Below are 16,241 nucleotides of genomic sequence, written 5' to 3'. Positions count from 1 at the left end.
GTTAAAATCAGCCCTGGTGTAAGTTGTGACAACTCCGCTGATTATGCCTGCTGTGACTGAGATTCTTTTCCTCTTTCTTTACCTGCAGTTTTGTTGTTTGTTTTTCCTTTTTCTCTCCTGTTTCCTCTTTCTTGTTCTGTACCTTCCTCACTTTCCCTTTTCCACGCTCCCCCTCACTTTTGGCCGTTCGTCACTCCCCCCAGCCCAAGGAACACTTAGCATTAAATTTTAGCAACAATGTTAGCATTTAATTCTAGAAGCTCTATTAGCAACAGGTATCACATTCATTAGAAGCTAGGTGTGTAATGCTTTTTATATCTTACATGATTAGTGTTGCTTATGCTAGAGTTTGAGCCAGCAATCTTATGTGGATCCTGTCAACCCACTAATGTATTGTCCAAAAATTATTTTAAAGACCTTTTGCAATATTGTGTTTGCAACAAATGGGGGGTGCTCCATAAGCCTAAATATTAGATACTGTTATAAACAGTCACAGACTTGTTGACTGGTAGACAGCAAACAAGATTGCAGTTGATTGGCTTCTTTGGTCAGTGCAAATTTGTGTAGAGACTTCAGAAGACAAGTAGATTAAACTAAACAAAAAAGACACAAGAATTAGTGACATTTCATCTAAATACAAAATAGTGTTTTCTAAAATTGGAGGCATTAAGGAATGCTGCATATATAAGTAATGTATCATCAAAAATGTTAGGTAACTTAAATATACCAAATCTAAATGTAATGAAGAGAAGACACATTTTTGAAAAATAAAATATTAATTTATTGATGTATGTTTAAAGTTAGCAATTTACAGTACTTTTTCAGATTTTGTGCCTTAATTGTAAATTAGTGACGAGAATTCAAATTACTTTCTTTCAAAACGGAAGGCTATAAAGTATACACTTGTTTGCAGCAACACCTTGTAAGAGCAACATTTCCCCTGGGAACACTTTCCTTACTGCGATTTTTCCACTCGGTAACAGCAACATAGCTGCTGCATAAGAGCAACATTTGTGATATCACATCCAGGGGTGAGGGGAGCATGTATGAGGGGAGATTGGGGGGTGAGGGGAGCATGTATGAGCATTGCTCCCCTCCCCCTCCCCCGCACTGCATCTTTCCACTCCCAACCCTGGCCTTTCACTGCAGCTCCAGAGTACACATCCCCATCCACTCGACCTGTCTGATCAAGCGTGCACAGGAAAAGCAGATGGGGTTGCACTCAAGGACTGGAGTCAGCAGGGGGCCAGTACTCATAGGGTGCATCTTTCTTCTCTTCCCAATCCTGGCCCTTCAGCGTAGCTCCAGGGCACATAGCCCCATCCACTTGCATGCCTGACAGAGCCTGCATGGAGAGCATGTGTAGAGGGCAGTTTGGGGGAAGGGTCTGGAAGAGGGATTTTTTTGGGGGGGAAGCTGGGGTCAGGGCAGCAGTAGAGGCACAGCTGGAAGGTTTCCTCCCTCAGCATCTGGCTTGCAGGTGGTGTGGGGAGGAGTGTTGCTATTTTGTGGTGGGGAGTATCGGGGACTCCCCTTGTACACTGAGTTGTCCCCACCATCTCTGTTGCCAACAGTGGGGTGTTGATGTGCTGTTTTGCACTGAGAGGTTGGGAGACCCCCCACACTACAGGACACTGACCTGCCCCCTTCCAATCTCCGCTGTTCATGCTAGGAGCCCACCACCCTCCTTTGCAGGCTGTGCACGGTGCCCTCCCCAGCCATCCATCCCTCACGAAGGTGGAGCCAGCAAGAGCATCCTCAACTTGTCCCCAGCAGCCAGGCTCGCTCAGCCATGTTGCTGACTGAAGGGTCCCTGCCAAACCCAAGGTTCTTCAAATGATGTCCCTATGGGTTTTCCACTGCAGGTGCGGCAGCACCCCTTACACCTGGGCTTGGAGATCTTCAGTAGCAGTGGTCATTGGACTAAACCTGTGCTCCTCCCCTTCTCGCACTGTGAGCGGCATCTCTATATAGTGCTGTGCGGTCCAATCTTCTCAACCGCCTTTGGTCTGGGACGGAATCCAGAGCAGAGCCCTTCTATCCTCTGAGTCATTAGATAGCACCCTTATTTGTTAGGTTAGTAGTTAATCATTTCCTTTAACCATCCTCTTCTGGCAAAAAAAAATTTTTTTAGATTGCATTTTCCTGCCCTTCCCTATCAGGAAGCTCTTTCCCTCATACTTATGCTCAGATCACCTGGGTTTAAGAGGTGCCTTTCATGCCATGCAGTCTTCCCTGTGAGCAACAGCCACCCATAGTGTATCTGCTGCCTTGGGGAAGGACACATCGCACGGAAGTGCGCTCACTGACACAACTTGGCTGCCCTGGCCCGAAAAGACCGAGACATCTGGCTGAGACTTTTCTTGGAGAGAGCCTCGTGATCAGCCTCAGAATCCATTCAGTCCAGGCACTTCCCCGGGCGTGACTGTCACTTACTGTATCCTTCTAAGAGGAAATCCTCTCTTTCCCGCACCTACGGGAAGAAACGGGCTACCACATCGCCCTCTGAGGAACTGCCTGACAGAACACCATCTTCTGCAAGGTCAGTAGTCTCTATATCTTTAGGGGTGAGATGTAGCTCCCGTGACCATCTGAGTACCTCTGGTACCAGAGCTAAAGAGAGTCTAAGGACCCTAAACAGGTAGAGACACAGGTGACCACAAGGCAGTGAGAGACGTTAAAAAAATGATATCGACCACCCCACCAAATCAACTTTGGGCACTGCAGCACCAACAAAACCATCATCACCACCATCTTTATTAGCACCGACCCAATCGGCCCCAACCAAACCTGTGGTACCGAGTAAACCCTCTGCACCAACATGACTTCCTGCACTGACAAGACCCTCGGCACTGGGTAAGCCCTCTACTCCATCTGCTGGCCATTTCAAAGAATGCATACCTCCCTCAGCACCGACACAACCATCAGTGTTGATGATGCTCCTCCCTCCTTCACAGGAGTTCAGATACCCTAAAGATGTGATGGTATCTGATATGCCTGATTCACCGCTACTCAGACACAAGCTCCCTCCACTCATGCCTTTTCTCCAGAGTCACAGCACTGCTCCCTTTCTGCTCTGAGGACAGCACCACCTTTCCCCAGTGAGGAAGAGGAGGGGGAATACTCCATCCCACCTTCATATTCAGGACAGGCACAAAAAGCATCGTCTATGCATCCTCATTATTCACAAACCAGAACCAAACCAGGGCCCTGTTATGGACCTCCATGGATGCAACCATATGTGCCAGTCCCTCCACATTGGCCATACTGGGGTCCATGGGCCATGTACGGAGCACAGTTCCCAAAGCCTCCCATAGAACAGAGCTGAAGACACCCACGCTTGCCATCTTCATCAGTCTCTTGACCACCAGAGACCAATCCACTCCCAATAGAGGACCATGAAGAAGAATAGGAGTAGGAGATTACACCACCACTCCATTTTTTCTTCCTCTTCCCTCAGTGAGACTAGCATGCCTCCACCCCCTATGTCAGCAGACGATTTCAAACATTTCCAGAAGCTGTTTGGCAGGATCTCAGACTCCCTCCAGATCCCTCTGGAGGAAGTGAGAGAGCAACAGCACAAGCTGCTCAATATCCTGCATGCCTCAACACTGACAAAGGTAGCCCTCCCTATCAATGAGGCCCTCCTGGACCCGGCCAAGGTTCTCAGTAGACCCCAGGATCCATCCTGTCAACTTGCAAGCAGGTGGACAAGAAATATTACATCCTTGCTAAGGACATGGAATTTCTCTTTTCCCACTCCACTCCAAACTCTCTGGTTGCCATGCAGTTCATGAGAAGGGACGCCAATACCACTCAAGGTCAACCCCTTATGACAGGGACTGGAAGTAACTAGCCCTATTTAGTTGCAAGGCTTATTCCTGTGCCACACTTCAGTTCCAAATCTCCAGTTATGAGGCTCTCATGGTCAAATACAACTATGTATACTAAGATACCGGAATTCTGCCAGGATCTTCCCGACAAGGAAGAGCAACTCCAGGCACTCATATCTGAAAGACAGCTGTTGGCTTGTATGGCTTTACAAGCATCCTTGGGCTCTGCTGATATACCTGCCCATTCCATCATGACAGCCATAGTGATGAGATGAGCATCATGGCTACACCTATTCAGACTCCCTAAGGAAGCACAAACTACTGTTGAAGACCTACCATTTGAGGGCATAGTCCATGTATATCACAGAGACACCCTTCACAAACTCCTATCCATGCCTATCAAAATAAAGGACTCGCTACTCTGATGGCCACAACCCAAAAATATCTGTGCCGGGGACCCTTTCCTTCAACCAGTATTGTCTCTGATACTAACAACCAACACCTCCCTAACTGATTGGGGAGCACACCTTCAGATCCATACCGTGCAGGGCAGGTAGTCCTTAGTAGAATCCACCCTACACGTCAGCCTACTAGAGTTATGAGCTGTGTGCAATGGCTGCTGGAATTTTCTACCATTGATCAGACATTGCACTATAAGAGTTATGACAGATAATATCACCAGTATGTTCTACATCAACAGGCAAGACGGAGTGAGAATTCACTTTCTATGCTCAGAAGCACTGAAATTATGGAACTGGTGTATCCAGCACAACATCAGCATTTCAGCCACATACCTACCTGGACACCAGAACACTGCAGCAGATTTATCGAGCCGGAGATTCTCCCAAGACCACGAGTGGTAGCTAGATACGCAAACCCTACACCACATATTCAGCCACTGGGGATTGCTATCTACAAATCTATGCCACACCAGAGAATGCCAAATGTCTTCAGTTCTGCTCAAGAGCAGGCCTAGGTCTCAGATCCCTGGAAGATGTGTTTCTCCTCACATGGGATGCTCTGCTACTGTACGCCTCCCCTCCCCCACCCTTTCCTCTCTTGTTCAGAGTGCTTCATAAGATGCAAGAGGACTGAGCCTGAGTCGTCGTCATAGCTCCAGCATGGCCACAACAGATTTGGCATACTTACCTCCTTCACATGACAGTGTGTCCTCCTCTCACAGGTGCAGGTCAAATCCTCCATCCCAATCCACATCTCCTCCATCTGAAAGCATGAATCTTCCATGTTTTTGGGATTCAGAGGTGATCTGTTCAGAGGCAGTAAAAGACATCCTCCTGAATTGCAGATGTGATACAACTTGCTGCATTTCTCTCCAAAATGGACCTGGTTCCGATCCTGGTGCACCACCAATCACATCACAGTAATGAATGCTCCTTTACCGCTCATCCTAGACTATATTTTACATCGTAAAAGATCAGGGTTATCCACCAGTTCCATTTGTGTACACTTGGCCACCATCACAACATTCCACTCCAATATAGCCTGCCACTCCATTTTCACTCACCCACTCATGAAGAGATTCCTAAAAGGTCTCCAAAACCTTCACCCTCACATACGAGATCCCACCCCAGCTTGGAACCCTGGCCTCACCTTGCGCTGTCTCACCAGATCACTGTTCGAGCCCATGGCAACATACTCTTATATTCATCTGTCCCTGAAAACAGCATTTCTTTTCACCATCACCTCTGCCTGATAGGTAGGAGAAATTGGTGCTCTCGTGGCATACCACCACCCTCCCCCCCGCCTCCCCAGTTTTTCATAAAGACAAGGTCACATTATGGCCACATCCAAAATTCTTAGCCAAAGTACTGTCTTCTTTCCATTTAAATCAACCTATCTGCCTTCCCTGCTGCTTCCCAAAACCACATAGCAACCAGCAGGAAGCGGTTACACATATTGGACGTCAGGCAAGCATTAGCCTTTTATCTGCACAGAAATTGTAAATCTTTATGAAATTGCCACACTTATTCTTCTCAACAGCCAAAAGATCAAAAGGCACAATCATTTCCAAACAACACCATTCCAAGTGGATCTCACAATGTATACACTTTTTCTACCAACTACACAATCTACAACCTCCTCCTGGAACTTGAGCACATTCAACACACTCTCTATCCACCTCGATTGCCTTTCTCAACAATCTTCCAATTACTAACATTTGCAAAGTGACCTGGGCCTCCACAGATACTTTTAGCCAACACTATATAAACACCCATGGCGCAACATCAGATGCCCTACTAGGATACACTGTCCTATCATCTGCATTAAATGCCGTTCCAAAGCCTCAGTCTTCCAACTAGGGGCACTGCTATATAGTCACCTACAGTGGAGCACCCATAGAGAAATCACTCAAAGAAGAAGAGAGAGTTACTCACCCTATGCCATAACTGAGGTTCCTTCGAGATGTGTGTCCCTGTTGGGGCTCCACTTCCTGCCCTCCCCTCTGCTTCGGAACTGAAAGATAAGCTCTGCAGTAGAGAAGTAATGCAGGGAAGGGGGGCTTTGGACCACACAGCGCCATATATGCATGCCTCTCACGGCGCAAGACAGGGAGGAGTGCATCAATGGGCCAATGGGCATTGCTACCAAAGATGTCCCATCCCAAGTGCAGGGGGCACTGCCGCACCTACAGTGGAGTACTCCTAGGGATGCACATCTCGAAGAACCTCCGCTACTGCACAGGGTGAGTAATCCTCTCTTCAGCTACTTCATTCCCCCATTCTTGGGGTTCCCCCACCCCCAAACTCCCTACACACACAGTATGGCTGCCCCACCCCTTCTGAAACATCCTTAACACTTCATACACCTTTGGTCAGACGACACTCCCAGTAACAGCAACAGCCGCTTAGGAGCAACATAGCAAAAGGGCTACTAGCGAGCATCATACTGAAAGCTTTTTATTTAATAAACTGTGGTTACACAGAGAATGTAGTGGCCTGAAGAGAAATGCAAATGACCTGAAGAAATTATAATTATATAAGACTCAAACAGAAATAGTGTATTGCTTTATGGGATTCACTTAGTCAGAGTAAATTAGATGTCTTTGTAGAAAATGTGAGACCAAACTTGACGTAAGTGACTCTTTCATTGATTACAGAGTCTGAGTCCAACAGGAATATTTGTATGGCCTTTTTCAAATCCCAGTAGAAATAAGTTTTCCTGTGCATTGTTTGCAATGCAAACACTACAGTATTTTACTATTAAGAGTGGTTCTCGAACTGTGGTCTAGGCAGCCCACAGAGAGCTGACAAGTCATATGTTGCTGACCCCTTCCCTTTGTTCCAGCTGCATCTACTGTTGGAGAACCTGGATGTCTGTTAAATCATCTGGAAGAGAGGAGGGTGAGCTAGCCTATCTGCCTCCACTAGGAGCTTCTGCTACACAGGTGGAGAGGATATAGGAAACGCTTTCAGGGGCCAGAGCCACCAGTAGGACTGGAACCAAGTGTCACCAATGGAACTGCTGCTCCTATTGACAGAGGAGGGTGGAGAGAAGGGAATCAGGTGGCAGCGTGTTCAGGGAAGCAGCAGAGTAATAGGCAGCATGTGAAGGAGGGAGGAGGACTAAGTGATGTAGGTAAGCATGGGCAGGGGGATGATGATGACTAAGAGTGGAGAAAGATAAGCAAGGGGAGAGACTGGACCAGATGGGAGGGGGAGAAGAAGTGAAGAGCAAATGTAGACATTGTAAAGACAAATCACTTATCACAATAAGCAGCTAAAAATATGGATGTACAGCCCTTTCCTAATAATATTTTTTCATGTTAGTTGCCATAGGGATAGAATGAATAGTGAAGTTCATAGGCGGGCATCCACAAGACAATCTCTTTCTTAAGATGCAGACCACGCTATGAAAAATTTGAGAACCCATGTACTACTATTGTAAAAGGACCCATTATTTTTTAGTCACTTATACTATGTTTGACAATGAAGACAATGAAAGGTAAAAAGACAAAAAGACAATGAAAGGTAAAAACACAAAGTATTGATTTAATAATCTTTCAGTTTTAATCCTCTCTGGTTTTATTTGTGACATATAAGGAAATTTATTTTCTTAAATATTACATTATATACATGGTAAACTGACAGGCCTTTTTAATCCTCTTCTCTGCTGCATGTAAATGACCATCCCATCTTTTCCCAAAAGTTGTACATTTCAAGAAGGTGCTGATGTGTTAAAAAGCCTACATCCCCTCTATCTATTACATCAAATATGGTTGTAATGAAACATTAATACTTATATGTTGTTATGGGAAATAAAGGATATTTTAGCTAGCTGTTTGCCACGGCTTTCTTTATACTCTGCTGCCACTTAGTTAAAATGAAATTTGTCGTTGTTGGAATCTTCATTTTGAATTTTAGTTTGAAAAATATCTGCTCTACATATATAGTAATTTTCTTAAGGATAGTTATTTGCAAATATTATATACATGGATCAGCTGAAATGTTGCCACCTCTTGCATGAAATGCTGCACTGCAGCACATTAGGAATGTATGCAACTGAAATTTAGCATGGGGAATTAAAGCAGACAGAATATAATTACTCAGATTGGAATTTGACCAAGATTAGACCGATTTTAATGTTTTGTGTCTCACTCAGTAGAGTGCACTTACACCAGCAGAGTATTCCTGAGAACCATGACAGTGCATTGGACCAGTACTGTTGGAAAGAGAAAAATACTGTCTATTGAACTACTAATACTGTTTAGTGGTTTTGCTTCAATCCCAATAAGGATGCATCTCTATGACCCAATGTATGAAACAAAAGAAAATTCCATGGTGCTTGTTTAAAACACTTTCATTTTGATACCAAAGCAAACTGAAAAGCATTTGTGATTGTATGGAAATGTGAGAGCAGAAGGGCTGTTTCTGAGGACATAAATACTTTTTCTTTCCTATTCACTTTTACATTGATTACTATTAATGTTTATCCTATATAAAATACCTTGTAATTATAAACATAAAAATATAATGCATGCAATACATATGTACTTGATGTATGAAAGTCAAAAAGAGACAAAACAATAGAATATAAATATATGAGGAAACACTGAGCAATCAGGATAAACTCACATTAAAAATATAGCATATATGATCTAAGGCTTCAGAAGTGACATTTGTATACAAAAACTAAATATTTGATGTGTACCAGAACCCTTCCCTTAAGCATATTTCTTGTAACTAAAATATATTATAATGAAGATGTAAATTTGTGAAAAATAAAATGTCAGTAGTTTCAATTTGCAAATTTTGGTGAGCTGCACATTTTAACATGGTAAATAACTATCAAAAATTGAATTTTGTATGATAAATTTCATAAGTATCTTAAAAGTTTGACTAGTGACAAAAACATCTCAAATTCTTATCTTTCAATCTGTAAAATATGTGAAGGAAAAAGAAGGTGGATTCCAATAGGCTGATTAAAGGTAGACCATTCCTGATGCTGCATGGAATTAAATATACTAATCAGATTCTGTGCTTAAGGGACAGAAATAGAAATCAAAAGAAGTGGAGCAGGCCAACACACTGAACAATTCTGTCTCTTCTCTTATCTTTACTTTTAACGTAACTAATTGTATTGACCCAGACTTTCCAGAAAAGATGGACAGTTGATAAAGTATTTACCCAGGTGAGTTGTTTGTTGTTTTTCCTATTTTATTTTAGCCACCTATGGTGTCCTTTTCCTTCAGTAATTGGAAAGATACATGTCTATAGTTATGCTATTATTGCTGACCTGGACTGAGAGTACAGAAAGGAATAAGTGCAAAGGGAAAAATTGTTTTAATTTGTTAGCCTGTTTAGCTCCAACAAGATACCCAGCATGTCCTTTATCTTAGAAAAGAAAATTACTCATGAAGCTTCTGTGTTAACACATGGGGAATGTGAACAGCTAAGAAAAATGGCTCATACGACAGTAAATGCTTCTATAAACATCTTTTTTGTTTTAAAATAACTGGCCTAAATGTCTGAAATGAACTTTGTAGTTATATAATTATTGTAACTCATAGTCACATCTTCTGTATTTTTATAGAATATAGAAATTCTATAGTAATTCTACACGATAAGAAAAAAAGTTCAATTTAAGGAATCTGAATTACATTTGAGTGTGTAATTTAATATTGTGATTTAAAGGTGAATGAAGGTTTGCTAAATAGCATCAGATATTTTGAGTGTTAAATCTGATATTTTATATATGAGACTTATATACAATATACAAATATTTTACATAGCAGAAGGCATAACAAGCTAAAGTCTGTCTGCCCAGTTATTTATATTGCTCTCACCTGTAATACTATCTGAGCATTTTTCTGAAGGAAGTATATCTGTAGAGGATAGAATTCAAAGAGCAAGGGGTAGTGACTGTGTGGACTGATACAGGGAGAATGAAGAGGTGTGATGCTTAACCAGCAGTGCCTCTTGCACTGCAGAGTTGATTACTAGTTTACCAACTCAGCAATATAGGACAGTAAGTTAACTAAAACTGGTTATATATTTTCTTGTCAACTCTGCTCTCTACAAAAGTTTTTTTTTCTCCTGCTGATAATAGCTCACCTTAACTGATCACTCTCGTTATAGTGGGTATGGCAACACTCATTTTTTCATGCTCTCTGTGTGTGTTTATATATATATCTTCCTACTGTATTTTCCACTGCATGCATCCAGTGAAGTCAGTTTTAGCCCATGAAAGCTTATGCTCAAATAAATTTGTTAGTCTCTAAGGTGCCTGTTCTTTTTTCAAAGGAAGTGTTTCCCTACTCCTGTATAAGAAGACAAGCACTTTACCATCAATCTTAATAAAAACAATTTCACCAAGAAACAGGTGTTTTCTCAACATATCTGGACAGAACTAAAAGTCAATTCAGGCAGGTCTATTAAATATTAAACACCACTCCACTCTATCACCATCGTCACCCCCCTCACTCACCTTTGAATCCTGTCCCATACAGACACACTACAGAGAGTGACCCCAGAAGTTTACCTCTGTGCTGCTCCATGGGCAGAAGGTGCTGTACAATGTAACTGAGCTGCTCTGGTTTACGGAATGAGAGCCTGGAGGATGTTGCGGGTGCTATGGTGCCACAAGCTACCAGGATGGAGTTTTAACTGTTGTATTTCATCTAAAATTGTTTGGTCTTTTTTTTCTTTTTTACTTAGAATCATAATGTTATTTTTATGTGTTCAATTGTCACAATAATCTCTGCTAAATGACAACCTGACTCTCATCCAAAGAAAATTGTAACTGACAGTGTGCAAACATTGCACAGTCTTTTCTGTGGGACTTGTGAATTGTAAGTGTAATCAGGAAAGATTTAAGATTAACAATATGCATGTTATGGTTGAAGGAAAAATAAAATGGACACTTGCTAAGTGCCAGGTTACAATAGACTCAGATGGTTTGGAAGTCAAATAGAGAGCAGCTTTTAGTGAGTAACCAACTGAACCAAATAAACCAGATGTAAAACAAACCCGACAATCCTTTACCCATAATATTAGTAACTACACTCAAGAGGCCACAATGTGTTTTGGGTCTGTGGCCCATTTTGCAGAACAGCCTCACTGTCGTTGAAGCATTTGGGGTGTGCAAAGCCAGAGCTGGCTGACGCTATGGGTGCCCTATTTGTGACTGGCTGACTAGGCCACTGTTACAGCAATCATATTCTCCCTTATTGAAGTTGATGAAGATTTAGCCTGCAGCTACTAATAATTTCACGTCCTTTTGCCCCACCAAATGTGTAGCTGAGGCAGGATCACCTGACCTGGCAGCTCTCTGGAATCATGCTTTATCATCAAGGACTATCTGTCAAGCAAAAATGAATATAAAAATTACTATAAAACATATGTGCAGTACCACAAATATCCTATGAGCTTTGACAAAGTCATCTGCATCAAAAGGAGCTAATTCTGCTCCCATTTAAGCCATTAGGAGTCTTTCCATTGACTTCATTGGGAGCAGGATAGTGCCAAAAAACACTGAGACAAAAATGGCAAAAGACGGAAAAAAGAAATGCAGCGAAGAATTTATTAAACTGACAGAACTTTTACAAAAAAAATTGATTCAATATACTGGAGGGTGTAAGGCAAGGAACTTAACCTTTTTTTTTTTTAATTAAGCTGAGTGCAGAAGCCCTTTAAGTCGGTTACAAGGCATATATATAGTAATGGTACTATGAACATCTGTCATTCTTCTGAACTAATGTTGGTCATTGGAAAATATTAGAAGCCCCCTCTCCGTTAAGTCAACAGGAGCTCTGTTTATGGAACATTTGAAGGGTGAGTGGGGAGGATCTTTATTGATTTCATTCTTTTGTACGATGCAGGGAGATGTATATTTAGAAGTCAGCTTGGCCTAGTAGTAAAGGGGACTCAGGAGCGTATATATAGCTTTCACAACAGCAAATGACAGTTAGAAGTGACTTGGTCACATGATGAACAAATGAAAGCTGAAAGTAAGTCTTTTTCCTTTCTTGAAAGGGAAAAAAAGTCTTCCCTTTCCTTTCACCGCCCTTCAGTGACAGCCCAAGTATAATTTTAAATATAATTTTGCCTGTATTTAAACTACTTCTAATTCTCAGTTAAAATAAAGTCCTCTTTGTCACATTTAAATAACTTCTACTTTTAGCTCTTAATACAATGAAGGGGTTTGGCTCTGGGTGAAGGACTACATGAAAGCTACCGTCAATTTGGCACGACCAGCTTCCAAGCTGCCAATCTAAAGCTGTTTCACACTGTCAGTCTGATGTTAGATTGTTCCATTTTCATTTTGTTACAGTCTTAGGCATGCTAAGTTCTAGTAATTTGTTTGGGGGACCTCTTGACAAACCCTATGTGCTGCATCAGTGATGTTATTAATTCTGTGAGTAGTATTCTTTCCTGCGATTCAGTTTGGTGTTGGGAGGCACCTTGTTTTGGATGAGATGGAAAACCAAGACCCAATATCTTTGGCTATTAAAAATCCCCTGGCATATTTCATATGGATAGAAGTGTTAATCATGGTGTGTTGGCCTGACCTCAGTTTGAGACTAATTCCCATACCTACACTTTCATTTGGATATGCTATTCTTGTTTATTGCCTGTTCTGAACCAGCACATAATGTTGTTGGATGCTTCAAATTTTTGAAGAGTTCTGCCTAAGTGGAGGCTGCATTTCTGTGGGCAAATTATTTTCATGTTTTATTAAATGTTTCAGGATCTTGTTGAACAGAGGACTCACCGATTTGCCTTACCTCCCATTTCTTTTGTGGTGATGTTTATAGTACCAGTGAGTGTGCTAGGCACTCCACTGAAGATATTTTAAAGAAAGCCATGTCTCCTCTCTTCTCTTGAGAGCATACAGTATAAATGAAAACTTAGACAAGTGGGAATAAGGTGTAGAGTAGTAGAGGCAAGAGATAAGAAAAAAATTACTTAATTGAGGTCTACATGTCTTTGGCAGCGCATGTGTTTTTTCTTGTGTGTGTGAATTTGTGAGTTTAACATAAAAAAAATTCTTTTTGCAGGCCATCCTGCAGAAATGGGTATTTAGGAGTGATTTAAATGAGATGACAATGCTGGTTTGGTGAACTGATGTTGGAAGAAAGAAAAGGAGTACTTGTGGCACCTTAGAGACTAACCAATTTATTTGAGCATAAGCATTCGATGAAGTGAGCTGTAGCTCACGAAAGCTTATGCTCAAATAAATTGGTTAGTCTCTAAGGTGCCGCAAGTACTCCTTTTCTTTTTGCGAATACAGACTAACACGGCTGTTACTCTGAAACCTGATGTTGGAAGGGCATTCCTAGAATAAGAGGCAGTGTGGAACAAGGCATATGAGAAAATATCAAAGGTATCAAGAATATGAATCTCTCTGCCTACATAACTTGATGGAATGATTGGACCCTAATTAGAGTTAACTGTAAGGTTATTATTCTTAGTAGTAGAGTACAATCAATGTACTTGGCATTTTACAAGATGAAGAACAAGATCTGCTCTCTAACAGAAAGAGTTTAAATCTGAATACAGACAAGATGCAACAAAACAAAAATGGGTGTAGAGATCAACTGATTTTTGGGTGGGGAGAGCAACACAGGAAGTATTCAGGAACAATGTGTGATTTAAGAAAGTCTTTGAAGAAGGAGGGAGAGGGAGAGAGGATACTTGGGAAACAAGCAGTGACAGACTGTTCCAAACGTAGTTGGCAACATGATACAAGGAGCAAAGACAAGTTGGAGAAGGAGATGAACACAACAGTAAGGAGAGAGAGGATATTGAGGAGCTTAAGGAGTGAGAGAGGTAATGCAAGGCAATGAGAACAGAACAGTAGGTAGGGATAAGTTTATGTAGGGCATTGAATGTGAAGGCAAGGATCTTGAATTTGAAGATAGGAAATGATTTAGGGCCTGGTAAGAGATTCATATGGGAGAGGAAGGAAGGACGAGAGGCAGGTTATTTTACCAATGACATTTTGGTTAGCTAGGAGAACTAACTATTGTGCAATCACCCGCACTATATGTTTCTGGAATGTGAAACATTTTAGCTAAAGGATTGAATAGGACTGTTCAATGTAACATTGCTGTGTGTATTATGGCTACAGCTAGGCCATCTAAAACATACTATAATTAATTACAAAAAAAAATGTACACTACTTTGAAGCTAATTTTTATCCTGAAAGAATTTGAAAACATTTTACAAAGGTATTTTTCTTCACTGCTATAAAAAAATTAATACTGATTTATTGTTTCTTCTTTAGTTACATATTATTACACTATACTTTGTTCCTCCATATTTTTCTTTAATTTGCTATCTTTTTGCCCTTTCAAGCCAATGACCATTATTGTAATGTCACTTCCCTGCATGTTTTTAATATTTATTGCTATCTTGAAGAAGGTCAAGTTTTTGAAACATAATAAAATAGATTTAACTGTGTTCCACAGCCTAAAATTTTAATTCATACTACCAGTTAAACAAACAAAAAAAAAAAACTCTTACAGCAATTCACATCTACCAGAGAACAGTGGGATCTCAAATATATATGTTGTTAAGACAGTTTCTTTGGTCTAAGAGAGTTAATACCAAGGCTTGTAAGAAGTAATGAAATGCATTGCCCCTTATTATAAACAGGAACTAGAATGGTGTTCACAACAAAGATGTGGACAGAAGCTTTAATTAGCTTTATGGTCGTGGATAATCTTTCATGCATGTCTGTTAGTTAAGGAGATATAAATTTGAGTCACTTATTCTGAGCCAGCCAGAATGCTGCTGCTTATATCAGGACTAACCTTAGCACGTAGAGCTCTATGCCAATACATCTCGGGCTCAATCCTGCAAACTGCTGAGCACCCTTAACTCCCATTTGAGTTGATGAGAGTTGTCAATGCTCAGCTTCTCACAAGAAGATCACAGCAATGCACAGAACTGAGTCCTAGTTAAGGATCTTGCAATCCTTATCCCTTCAAGTAATCTTTACTGCAATCAATGGGACTGCTCATGTGACTAAGGATTACAGGTGATAAGATTCCTAATTTTCATCAAAATTTACAAATCTAAGGTGTGGAAACAACAAAAAACAAGTAGGTACACTGGTACAGTGAAAGGAAAAAATAACCTGTGAGAAGAAGCACAGTGAAAAATCTGTGAAGAAAAAGACACCCAGCAGTCACCTCAACCATAAGACTTTTGCCTATTCTCTTACCTGAATCAATGAATCTGACAGGAGAAAAAAAGAAGCATAAATAATATCAGGAGAAGTAGTAGAAATAGCAGCATTATTGTTGCTCATTTATGTGCTTTTTAGGATTTACTTGCCAATTGTTTTCTGACCCTGGGGATCGAACAGAGACACCTCACAGAGTCCACAACTTTAATAATAACAACGCACAAATGTAAATTGATAAACAAGCATAGCCTTTATCACAAAGGGGTAACTGTAGCCAATCACCCTGACTGAATCACACATGATCCAGCTTTCCTTGTGAGGGAAAGAAGCCACCAACCAGTTTTAACCACCTGAGCCCCCAGACCAGGACCCTAGCCTTAGACTACAAGCCAAAATCTCTAGCTTTATCAAGAAATTAGAGTTGCCATTAGGCCAAACCATGGCACTCTATGCTGGTTGATACCACTAGTGCATGATGAAGCTTGAAAAATAACTCTTAATAGAACCCAGTCACCAGAGTGCCTGTCTAGTGCACTATCCACTTGGCCACACTTCCTCCCCAGTACTGATATTTGTTGAATTAAGCTTGAATACACCCAGACAGTGACACTTCCTGTAGGGAAAGATTTGGAAAATTCTTCCAAAAAAAACCCAACAACCCACCAACCCTGAAAGGACCTCGCAAATGAAACTTCTACTTTGTCATGGAGCTGCACCCCGATGAATTGTGAGCAGCACTCTTTTTGGTTTGACACA

Source organism: Chelonia mydas, chromosome 5, assembly GCF_015237465.2.
Source record: "Chelonia mydas isolate rCheMyd1 chromosome 5, rCheMyd1.pri.v2, whole genome shotgun sequence".
In the NCBI taxonomy this organism is placed as follows: domain Eukaryota; kingdom Metazoa; phylum Chordata; order Testudines; family Cheloniidae; genus Chelonia; species Chelonia mydas.
This window is presented reverse-complemented; position numbering follows the sequence as displayed.